This window comes from Musca vetustissima, unplaced genomic scaffold, assembly GCF_032173495.1.
Source record: "Musca vetustissima isolate MV318-11 ecotype Yass unplaced genomic scaffold, APGP_CSIRO_Mvet_v1 utg23914, whole genome shotgun sequence".
Taxonomy (NCBI): Eukaryota; Metazoa; Arthropoda; class Insecta; order Diptera; family Muscidae; genus Musca; species Musca vetustissima.
The window spans coordinates 21,339-34,751 of record NW_026872942.1 but is presented as its reverse complement, the minus strand read 5'-3'; the positions used below and the strand labels follow the sequence as shown (position 1 = coordinate 34,751).

The 13,413-nt window shown below is 30.7% G+C and overlaps 1 protein-coding gene across 1 annotated transcript in view; it reads right to left on the bottom strand.

Annotated features, from left to right (window-relative positions):
* The window catches only part of LOC133321508 (uncharacterized protein CG43867), a 62,041-nt gene extending 55,247 nt beyond the window's left edge, over positions 1 to 6,794 (bottom strand). The window contains exon 1 of the mRNA XM_061530595.1: positions 6,730 to 6,794. The gene's annotated coding sequence lies outside the window, so the exon portion shown is untranslated. The remainder of the gene's footprint in view (positions 1 to 6,729) is intronic.
* Positions 6,795 to 13,413: the final 6,619 nt, after the last annotated feature.

The following is a 13,413-nucleotide window of genomic DNA, read 5'->3' as shown; positions in this document are numbered from 1 at the left end:
AAAATATATTAATTAAAAATTGTTATTAACCCTTCAACTAATATTCTCCCTTCTCAACCCTTCCGAAATTATTATTTAAAAACACACGCTTATGGCTCCGATAAACAATGAAATACGTAAACAAATATCAGCTGATTGTCAAGTGTATGTCAATTTAATACTAGTTCAATCAGCTAGGATTTAGTTTCTCGATTTACAAATCCCGTCGGTTTAGAAGGCATAGTTTCAAAGTGTTTTAATTTCCAAAATATAAACAACAAATCATACGTGAAATGACAGCTGATCAATTATCTGCTAAACAGCTGATGCCCATTCTGACTATGTACGGATCTATAGATACATGTATCGATAACATTCGATTACACTACAATAGTTCGATACAACTTATTTAAATACTCATTAACGCTAAAAATGTAAATGTAAATTATACGTAAAATAACAGCTGCTAATTAATCTGTTAAACAGCTAATGCCAACTCTGAGTATGGATATATAGATTCGTGTATCGATAATCTTCGATTACATAACAATAGTTCGACACAACTTACTATAATACTCATAAACATCGAAAAGTCCTATGGGTTTTAACGACTGCTAAAAAATGTCCAGATTTTCTAATCAAGGCTTGAACACTGTACATACATTTTTTTAGAAAATTTTAAATTTGAAATATAGTTATCATCGGATATATAGATTTGAAATAATTGTCATTTTCTTCTGAACTAATAATCTCAAAGGTAAACAACAAATCATATGTGAAATAACAGCTGATAAATTATCTTTTAAACAGCTGATGTCCAATATGACTAATTAGGGATCTATAGATGCGTGTATCAATAACATTCTAGTATACTACAATAGTTTGACACAACGTAAATATCGAAAGGCTCTGACTACCGCTAAACAAATTTATAAAAATTTTTAATACACTGTACTTATAAAATTATTTAAATAAATTAAATAAATTTTTAAAAATATTTATTTCAGAATCCACTGATACATGGCTCGAAAATAATTATATTGATATTTTGGTATGAATTAATAATTAATAATATTATTAATAAATAATTAATATCCCTTAATGTAAACATGAAAACATAGCTGAAAAACAGCTGATAAATTTGCTCATCAGCTGTTGACTAAGTAGGGATCTATAAATGCGGGTATCGATAACTCTAATAATCAAAGTTCTGAGTGCTTCAGTTACCGCTAAAAATGTGAATATTTTCTGGTCAATGTCCAGACGCATAACCGAACATTTCAGTATATTAGACCAAATATCTTCACAACAACTCGGGAAATGATCTGAGATTCCATGATCTAAATAAAATTATAGGTAATTTCAGAGTTAGAACACTTTTTTTACACTATTTAAAAAAAAACACAGTCACTTCTTCCAAAATCCTTTTTTGTTTAAATTTCTTTCCATATTTTTCACTTTACCCCCACTGTGTTTGCTTTGTTCTAGAAAAAAAATAAAGAGCAAACTTCTTGAAAAATCCTTCACTTTTTTTCGTAGAAAAGGGAAAACTTTTAAGATCAATGAACTGTGACAAATTAAGGGGAGACCTAAACTTTATATCCAATAAGTTCCGACAAGGTAGCGAGTAACAACATGTAACAAATAAAACTTTTGCTTTAGAATAATAAAATACTTGTATTTTGTATGCAAGCGGATACTAAGTTTTGTGACAACTTCAATTGCAAACGATTTTCTTATCAGAACTGGATACACTGTTTAAAAAAAATTAAATGGGAAGAAGGATGAAGATCAAGGAAAGGAATTTAATAAGAATTTTCAATTGCAATATTAAGGAAAATTACAATCGACATTCGATTTACTACAAGATAGTGAGACGTAGGTCGACTTTCGTCTCATTTTTGTAATGAGACCTCTAAAATTAGATTTTTACTCATAAAAGAAATCACAATACCGATTTTTCGTATTTGAATTTCGATTTTCTGTTACAATTTTCAATTATCTGTTGAAAAATTCAAAAATATTTCTTTTGTCAAAAAGCTGCATTATTACAAGTGTGATAAGTTCTGACTTCCCCACCTAGCTAAGTAACTAAGAACTACTAATATTCTTAAATCCACAATAATATATTTTTTTTCAAAATTTCCTTCAAATCCTCATAAAGCCACCAAACGAACTACTCAATTTTCTCCATATAACATTTCGAAATCCTTACAAAATTACTATTTTCGTTAGCTCAATACCCCCATCCAAAACTATCACAATCTCTCAGCAAACAGACGTCAAATATTGACACTTATTGGTGTTGTCAAGATTGTATTTTCTTATTTTCTACGCTTCTCTCTACAATTCACATTTTTTGCTCTGTAATATTCAATATTGTCGGCTTCAACATTGACATAATATGCTGCAACAATGTTGCATGCAATTTTGTTATATGTCAACCGCATTATGTGCGGAAAAAAATGTTGAAGCAAAAAATCCTATATGAGAGTTTGGAATCTTGCTGGTAGCAAAGAAGACGACAATGAGAAAATCATGTAAATGTAATACGAAACTGTGAACGAACAAATTGACATTGAAATGTGAAAGGTTTTGAGATTTTTTTCGCCGATGTGTGGATAGGTTTGAAATGTACATCTGTACATATAACATGTAATACAGCAGAAAAAAAGGAAGAAGAAAAGTGTGGAATTGATATAATACCTAATAATTGGAATTTTGATATGCATATGAATGGCAGATTGAGATGTAAAATAATTTTACGTGGGTTGTTATTTATATTTGTAGCCAGGTCATAAACATTTGTAAGTTATTGTGGAAAATTATTTTAGATTATATTTTATAGTAGTTATTTACAGGGGTCTAGTGGGGTTTGTTCAGCCATGGATAGATCTGTAATTTTATAAACCTAGATTTCATAGAAAGGTGTAGAGTACGATGAGAAATCACACTCGAATTCGAAATCAGTCATTTGATTAAATTTTAGTGCCGAAAAGTAGGCATTGCACATAAAAACAAAGCTAAAAATAAAACTGAGTTGAAGTACAGATGGCGCTGTGTAAGTTCTCACACAAATATTTTCCATCAACATTTTCATAATTTATCTGACACGATATCACGAAAATAATAAAGTGAATTTTGAAAATGCTTTCACAGGAAACTTATTTTTCTTCAAAATTTAAGGGCATTTGACGATTTTGGAGACTATGATAATTGTGCTGTATTTTCTTAGAATATGTTTAGAGTTAATTGCATATGCCTCAAAATACTATTGTATAGAAAGAATGCAGACATTAGAAAAATTGTGTGAAATCGGAAAATATAATTAATGGCCATGATAATGCTCTTTAATGGAATAATGTAAAAATTGAGATACAGATGGAATTGATTTCGTCCATAGAACTTTATCCTGACTCAGAATCTATGGTTCAATCGTGTTCAGAAATTTTATAGTTTTGTCAGTAACCACGGAACTGATTTGATATTAAGAAATAAATAAAAATAAATCCACGGTAATGCAAAAAATGAAGCACAGATGGCGCTGATTTCATACAGAGCAATTTCAAATATCCTATGATTCAGATCCATACTTCAGCCTTGGTTAGTTATCTTGGAATTTATTAGCCACTTACAATATTTTATATTATAAATGGCTATATTGTTCACCATAATTAACAGATAAACAAAATAACGAACTATTTTCAATTAAGAAGAAAGAAAACGATTGTAAGATCACAATTCTTGGTTTCGGGAATATTTTCAGAAAAATGTTGAGCTATTTATTTTGAATTTTGTATTTACGGATTCGAATTGGATTTTCCCCTTTCAAGGCAGTTATTTATGCAATGCCTAAAGCATACAATTATGGTTAAAAATGCAAATAAAGAGCAATGCACAAATCGAAATACAGATGGCGCTGTTACCGCATAAAGCTATTTTAAAGACGTTAACTAGACACAGAACCTTGCAAAGATCTCACTTTCAGCTGATTGTTGATTTGTTAGTGACCAATTATCGAACTTTTTTATGTCAAGAACACATTTAAGGTTGCGGAGAGCTTATTTTTGTTTGTTTAGATAATTCCCAAGGAAATATAGTACATTATTATCACAAAAAACTGCTACATAAAAACGTTCGAAATTAGCAGATGTCGCTCTTCGCTCTTATAACAAGAGACCACTTCAAAGCCTTTCTTTAATTTAAAATTTAACACCCAAACAAATGTTTCCTAAATCCTGCAAATTTCCTCGCAAAATGCCACTTTTGATGACTTCACTAAAACGAAGTGCAGATGGAGCTCTCTTTATAACAAAAAAGTATAATTTATCGATAATAATGATAGTTTTTAAACTATTTATTAATGATATAAGCATTCTTCAGATATTGCCCATTGCAATGATTTAAATAGCTATGTTTATATATTCTTTTAATGCCGGAAGGTATGCACTACGAATCAAAATATTACTTTGAAGAAAATTAAGTATGGAGCTCTTAGGTACGTATATTAATTAAAATTCATCAATATTAATTATAATTTTCAAATCTGTCAATGACTGTCCAAATACGCATCTGTCCAAATGGGCATCTTCAAATGCCCAAAAGTATGCAACGCGAATAAAAACATTACTTAAAAAAAATTATGTATAGATGGAGCTGTTAAAGCAAAATTTATAAAGAGTAGTATCTAGTATATACAATGATCTGAAACCACATACATATGATAATTAATGAAATCAGTGTGTATTTTTCAGCAAACTTCCTCGCAGGGCGACATTTTCGATATTTTCACCATCACAAGGGCCAACACTACAAGTATATATATATATGTATATATAGGTCTACGAATGATCATTTTTAATTAGACAAGGAATGTAGGTATCCCGCAGATATTTTTCATAAGATTCCATTTGAATTATTATAAACTTTTTTAATGCCAAAAAGTATACCTTGTGAATGAAAATATTTCAAAAATAAAAGTTATGTGTAGATATGCAGAGTAATATCAATTATATACAATAACCTGGACCAATGGGTATTTTAAACTAAATTTCCTCGAATGCTACTTGAATAATCATATTTTTTCTTCTTTTAATGCCCAAAAGTATACCTTGTGAATGCAAATATTACTTAAACTAAAAGTTTAGTATTGATGGAACTCTTTTAGGAAGAGCAATATCAAATGTACACGATAACCTGGATCAATGGGTATATTAAACCAAATATCCTCGCTGTATGTCACATGATAATGTCTCTACCATTACTATGTCTAAAATTACTAAAAATTATTAAAAACTGGAAGTGTAGATGGAACTCTCTTCACTCAAAAATGTATAGACAATTTATCGTGGCTTACATTTCATATACATTCGAACTTATTCCCTGGGTTAACCTTCTCTATGAGGATTTATTTGACATATGTGTAATGGAATTGACAATGTAGATCTACTGTATTCAATAAATCCGTTACAATGGAAACGCATTATTAGGTACATTTATTTACGGCAACGTAAGTCCAGATATTTTGCTCCGTGCAATGATTTAAATAATTATTTTTTATTACAATCTTTTAATACCCAAAAGTATGCACTGCATATGAAAACATTGTTAAGAAGAACATGTAGTATAGACGGAGCACTTTTCATGCAGAGCAATGTTAACTAAAAGGACGACAGCACTGAGGCTAAAACTATTAAAAGTTATTGAAAAACCAAAGTATAGATGGTGAATAATATTAACTAGGGATACGTAGAAGAGGGCAAAAGTCAATTTTTAGACTCTTCGATTTTTGCCTCTGACCAAAAAGTCGACTTTTCGATCTTTCGATTTTGTCGAACCTGTTCAAAATAGATTTTTGACTTTTACTGACTAATGCAAAATCGATTAATAATTATTTTTTTATATGAATTGTTATCAACCGATAAATAAAGTTCTGGAATATGTATTTTTTGTGCAACTTATTTTATGATAAACCAAGTTTATTTATTTGTTACGATACACCAAGTATTATTTTTTTTCTTTTGATTAAAAAAATACAACGTATAGATGGAGCTCTCCTCATGCAGAATAATATTAAATATCTACCTTTTTGAACCAACTAATCAATAATGACTTCACTATATTTCCGTCTAAATATTGTAAATCATGCCCCTTATTTTAAGCCTAAACATGCATGAACTTTAATATGTAGAATATATATTCAAATTAAGCTCACGTAATTTAAAATATTAACACTACTCAGATATCCATTTTCTACTCAAATCCAAGTTCCATAAAATTTACTTAATATATTTTAATACCAATATTTTAAATTAGTTCTTAATTTTGATTTCCTCCTTCCCGCAATAAAAAATACTAATTAAATAGTACATCCTTAATCCATATTATCTTGTTCGTGGGAGGAATTTTTTCACTTGAATAATCGCTTCATTATTATAGCTAATTTCTCCCAGAGGTCACGTATTCAATTTAAAGTAATATAACTTGTAACAGTAAAAATAATTTCCCTAATTTTCATTTCCTCTGCATACTTCCCCCTTTCTCTACTTTTTGAAAGAACGTGTTTAACCAAATTTTCAATCAGTTGTCTTTTTTTCAAATATTATAATTGCAATAATTTAAATAATTTTCTTAAATTTTCATTTCCTACCCCATTTTGGCCGGCTATTATGTTAATTAAGAAATGGGGGTTTTTACTTAATTACCACTTAATAAGAAAATATGTAAATATACACAAATAAATATACATACATGATGAATAAATTTGGACGCTGTTCATGGTGCAGGTGGTAAAATATTTGAATTCCATGCTCTTGATATTGATGTTGTGGGTGTTTGGGTTTGGGTTTTTTTGTTTTATCAAACGTTTGATATTATTTTCAATTTGAAAATATTGCTGTTGTTGTTTTTGTTGTTCACGTCCAGACTGATGATTGTTTTTGTTCGGATTTTCACATAAATGTTTATAAACAAATATTGTTTATTTATTTGTTTTTGTTTTGAAGGACTTTTTGAAAATTTATTAGTTTGTCTGTGGCCTCAGAGTACTTGCAACACTTTAAAGTTTTTTTAGTTTTTTTTTGCTCTTCAATTAAAAAATGTTATTGAATTTGTGTTGATTGGACGAAATCGTAGCATTTTGAATTAAAATTAAAAGAAAATTTAATTTTGGTTAATAAATTTGCCAAGTTTAAAAGTGTATGGGCTTCGTTTCTTTTTTTTTGAGTACGAAGATGTATACAGTCGAAATCGCTCATAACGACGCTGAAGGGACCGGCGAAAGCGGTCTATAAGCGTTATGTAGTTATAAACGATATCAAAATAAAGGCAAAAAGTTTCTCGGGACTTTCGATATAACCGATATGTTGTTATAAATAGTGTCGGTATAAACGACTTCGACTGTATTTTGAATTTAAGGTTAATGATTTTAGAATGATTCACCATGAGAAAAATCACTTGGGTCAAAGATTTGAAATCTGGCCTCCAATTTTAAGTCCCTCTTAAATAAACATACTTCGTGGATATTTCAGAGGGTCCCCGAAAGACCACCATCTCTTCAATATAATCCAAACCAATTGGAAAATAAAAAAAACAACCCCTAAAATGTTTCCCATCTAATAAGAATTATTGTTCACGGAAAAAATCACCCCATTATTCAAAAATATTATGTACGAACATGTGTGAGGAAATTAAGGGGGGTGCGGAAATCTTTTGGTGGTCTAAATACCAAAGATTATGAGTGATTTCCAATTAGAAGAATAGAAAAAAAAGAAATTCTTTACAAAGTTCATTGCCTGGCAATTGTCAAAGGCTAGCTGGATGGATAGATGTATGGCTGGTTTGCTGACAGACCCCTCTTGTATCGGTCGATAATTTATTTAGGGGATGTAAAGGGGGTAGTTTCTAAAGTCCACGTCACATGGCCTTACATGGTCGACAATAGCAGTGACTAATGTTTTTGTTTTCTTGGCATTTGTAAAATATTTTTTCCTATTCGATTCGCTTGTGTCGCATTTCGTTTAGGAGATGATGATTGTTTGTTAGGAATGGGGTGACAAAAAATAAATTCCATTTCAAACAAAACAATTGGCAGTGGGGTTGGTTGTTGGTATTTTCTGATTGTGACATTGTTGTCTTCGTTGTCGTTCGCTGTCGTCTGGTTATTGTAAAACGTGTCCCATGAAATGGTGGTGGTTATACCTATTTACCAGGAGAGGGGATTTTTTTTTGTTGTTCCAGCTAAATCATGTGCTTAAAGCCTATTTTTTGCCATAAAAATAAGCCCACAAAGGGTGAGTTGTTATTTATTTTGGAAAACGGTTGCTCTCTCAGGACACACAGACACACAGTCGGTCCTAGGACTGAACGTGTTTTTTATATTCAATTTAATTAGAAAATTTTTTGTTTTGTACCATAAACTAAGGAACAAGGTAAGGTTGGTTATGGTTGCTAGTGGAAGTAGAGAGCAGTAGTTGACATTGAAATTTTATACAAAAACAAAATTAAAGGACTTTAGAAAAAAAGATTTTTGAGAAATGTCAGCAGAAGGTAGTTGTTTACATGCCAGATATTATCGGGGAAAGGATTACATTATTTTTATTTTTAATGCATTTTAAAGCAGAAGGGTTCTGATTTATTTAGGAGGATAAGTCAACGGATTTTTTGTTGTTGTATCAAACATCACATTTGGTATTGGGAAAGTATAACCTATTATAACCTATATTATGTAAGTGGCGCCCAACATGGCGTAAAGAATTGTACATTTCTAATTATTGACATAACTATATTTACATTGTTTTCATGTGTATTTATTATTCGAAATGATTTCAATTTAATTTCCAATTTTATATTTTAATTTTTTAAATTAAAAAGGAAAAATTATCAACATGGGCAAGAAGGTTGGGAAAGTATAACTTATATATCTAAGGGAACCATTCTTAATCGATATCAACTAAATTTGTCAATTCAATTTTCACATGAAATATCGGTATTGATAATAGCTTCGAACAAATTTCTAACGGGAGGAGTTAAATTTGATATTTTGCATTAGAAACTGGTACTGATAGATCTTTATCCATAAGATAATAGTCCGGATGTTTTTTGAAGAGTTGAACATCATTAACGATGTTCCGACCAAATCTCAATCATTCAAATGATGGGGTGGTGAAGAAGATGCTGCTCTATTGGAGTCATGAGGAGATTTCTAGTCAAATTTCTTACAGTGGCGACTAGCAGTATTGGGGATTTTTTTCTACAGCGTTGTATTTAGATTTAGAGATCACGATGTTCGCGCCACGGTTCAGTCTATGGCATAATAAGAGGTCAACAAGGTATCCTTTTCGCCAGGATGATTATAAAGACCATCAGAAGTGAGCCCAAAAACTTGAAGGCAATATTAGTAGTGCTCGGATTTGTCAGCCCATCGATTTGTTTAAAATTTTTCAATTGCTGATATTTTGAAGGATTTCTTCGTATGACCACAAAGTTACTAAAGCTATCGCTGAAACCTTAGCAAAACTCTAGTGATAACCTATTAGTGGGCTCTGGCTCCGAGGGTGTAGAAACAGCGTACGATGTGGGATCAACATCGGAAAAAGGCTGGTCAATACGAATTGGGGAACACATTCAAATGCAGTCACATCAGTGCATTTCATGAGAAAAATAGTCTTCTTTTGGAAGATTTCTTCGTATGGAGGACTTCTTCGCTGAAACCTAAGGAAACTCTAATGATGAGGTATTAGAGGGTCAAGCAGACTGCACAGATCGTGAATTGGAAAAATCATAGAAATGTAGTCCCAACTGTGCAGCCAATGGTATGAATTGTTCAAAAGAAGAATTTCTTAAAAGTCTTCTTCGCCGAAATCCTAACGAAACTCTAATGATGAAATATCAGTGGTATCAGGCCAATACGAGCGTATAATTAGCTTAATTTATAGGCTCAACGCCGTTGTATTATGCTTGAATGTTGCAGACTAAATAGATTCGAAGATCTCCATCTGAATTGGGGAATTTTCAGTTTTACAAACTACTTTTTATTTGCCTAAAGTAGTGAGTAGTAAGAGCTTGAAGTTACTACTGGAACTCGGTATATAGGTACTTCCATTTGGTGCGTGGATATTAATAATGGTCCAAAATGCTTCACATGTGGCGACAAACAAGGAAACTCGGTTTTATTTATTTTTCAATAAGACTTTTAGGATCCAATAATCGGATTATTCTGTGCTCGAATTTCCAGTGCTGAATGTCGCACTTTGAGCCTTCAAATATCAGCTGAAACAATCCTACATTTAGTCATATTACTATACTGTATTTTCACAAAAAAATATAATGATTAAGTTGCATTCGTGCTGTCAAATATTCCGGACAATATAGCTCGACAATTTAGGGGATCTGTGAATATAGGAAGCTTTTGAAAGAACCCAACGCCCATGTTTTGGCTATATTGAGGATATATAGATTTTTTTTTTTAAATTGTGTTACAAGATATATTATATTTTTCAAGGTTGTGGTCGAATTAAACAATTGGTTTATCTTCTATTGGACATACTGCCTATCAGTAAATATATACCTTATGTTAAAATGTGTGGTATAGATTGAAAATAATAGACATCTCTCATATCGTGGCACTACCATTGCATTATTTTATGGATTGACTTTAAGTGGCGCCCAACTTCTTATCTCAACATATATAAAATTAATAACAATAACAATGTCTCAATGCAGGTTTTATTTAGTATTTATCGGTCATTTGGGTCATTCGGGCTCCTTTGATTAAGTTGGCACCCAACTCGGTGTAAGGAATATAGATTGATATATTCCACTGAAAATATTTATGTAAAATTTTAAATATTTTGAACTGTTTGTCCTGATCAATTTTACATTTGGCCTTCTTTGATTTATGTTTTTTTTTAAGTTTTTGTCCGTATTTATATAAACAAATTTTATATCTGTAATTTTTGACATGAATAAATGTATTCTGTTTTATTTATATTTGCAATCCAAAATTATTACTATTAAATTTGCAAAATACAATGATGACTCCCTTGATTTAAGTGGCGCCCAACTTTGTGTAATGAATTGCATATTCCTAATTATTGACACAACTACATTAATATGGTTGCATATATATTTTTTATTCTAAATGGCTTCAATCCAATTGCTAATTAAACATTTGGATTTCTGTGATTTAACATGGGCCAATATTTTTCTACTTTCCACACACAACAATAAACTCTGGATTAAAATATTATTCCAATCGGAATGTTTATTTGAGAACCAACAAATTTCAAATACATTGCCATTTCAAATATCCACACTAAAGAATGACATTCAAAAACACCTCAGATAAGGTGTCCCTCGATTTAAGTGGCGCCCAACATGATGATTTCTAATTATTACTACATATACATGTATATGGTTTCATATATTTATTTTCATTCGAAATGGTTTCAATTCCCAAATAAACATTGAGATTTCCTTAATTTAAATGGCGCCCAATAAAAAACACAAAGATAAACGCTAGTTTCATTAATTTATATGGGGTTTATTTCCATTAGTTTTCAAATATTTCCAATTGTTTTCAAATTGAAATATTTCCTCTTTGATGATGATTCCAGTATTAGGGAATTATTTTTGATACATTGTCAAAATATGTCCAAATTTTGTGTGTGTGATATTAGCCAAATTTCTATTACATTCCAAGTCTCCTCAGGTAAGGCTTCAATCAATCTGTAACTGAAGTTTTAAAATTTTTCTCATGGTGGTAAGTTTAAATATAAATATTTTTGTTTTTATATTGGTACAATATTTTTTTAAAAAATTTTCTTTTATTAAACATATTTTTAATTTCCTGTTCCCAGAAACATATTTTTTGAATAAACTTCTAGGTAATTTAATTAATTAATTTCATAAAAACTTGGATTCATACATTTTGAACTTTTTATAAGCATCAGCATCTTTGGTGAAGTATTTCCAATTTTTTATTTTGATTATTTCAATTATTTATCCACTTTTTTCAATGATTCAAAACATATTCACAACAATTATTCAATTTCTTTTTAATTGTTCACGTTTTCCATATAACTTAGTTTTCAAATTATTTCAAATATTCCTTTTATTTTATTCACTTTTCAAAATAATTTAAAATATTTATTTATTTTAAACGGAAATTCCTTTTCTCCTTTAAATTTAGCTTTCAATTCAGTGCCAAAAAGAATCTTTTCAAAATTCCACTCCTTTTTTTATTTTTGGGTTTTCAACAAATATTTTCATTTTTTTTTCGTTTCTTTGGATATTCAGTATATGAATGTATTTTTTTGTTTTGTTTTCTTGTTTTCCACTTCTTTTCTAGCTTCTCGTTACTTCAAAACTTTTTTCCTTTGGTTATTTTTAGAATTTCAATTTTTGAATATTTCAAAAAAAAATTTTCTATTTTATTTCAGTATGGCCAATACAACCGAGTATGACCGAATGGGTTGTTGGTTTGTGATTTCCATGCACACACACAAAAATTGTATCCGGTATTTGTGGCGAAACCGTTATGCACCATCCGAACGTTTATTTAATACTAAAACTCTATGAATTCCCATTGAACATTGAACGGAACAGGCAACGCACAACAACCACACAACACCACTCGCAGCCTGTGTGACTCTCTCTTTTTCGTGCTCTGTTATTGCCGGCGCACACAAAACTTTACAACTTCCCCCGTACGATGACAGGGAATATGACAAGAATCTGAACGGTGGAAAAAACACCAACAGAGAAGAACAAGAATTGTTTTTGGGGACAGACATTGACAATGTACCGAGACGACGCATGCCTTATGTACTTTGTATGGGAGAACATGTAACTACGGGAGTGAGTGGTCCCAGCATGAAGAACAGTGCATCATTTCTTGTGTGTAGAGAGGAGTTGCCATTACGACAATAAAGTTGGTCGGAAAATGTTCAAAATTTCCCTAATAAAATAGCAATGTTGAAATGGGAAATATTAATCTCCAGTGGCAACACTTCTAACATGCTTTGTTTAATGAAGGTGGTAGTTTGTTGTTGTGCTCCTGGGAGAGGCACTAACATCAAGAGAAAGGATTTTCTAGATATTACATTTCTAAAGGGATATTTTCTTGGTTATTTTGAGTATTTTTTTCTATGGTATTCCTGTTGGGAATTGAGTGGAATTTTCTTTGAATGTCATTTGGAGAAAATTGTAGTAAAAGAAAAGAGTGAAACAAAGGCATGAAAAAAAAGGAAATTTTGAAAACTCCGGATGAAAATATATGAGAGAAACTTGTTTCCTTGTTTAATGAATCAAAGGAAAAATTTGCCAGTGTTGGAAAGTTTTTTATTTTAATAAAAAAAGAATAAATGACCTCAAGGAACTAGCAGTAGGAGATATACTCATTAATTATACGGAGGTGGTTAAACGGAGTATATA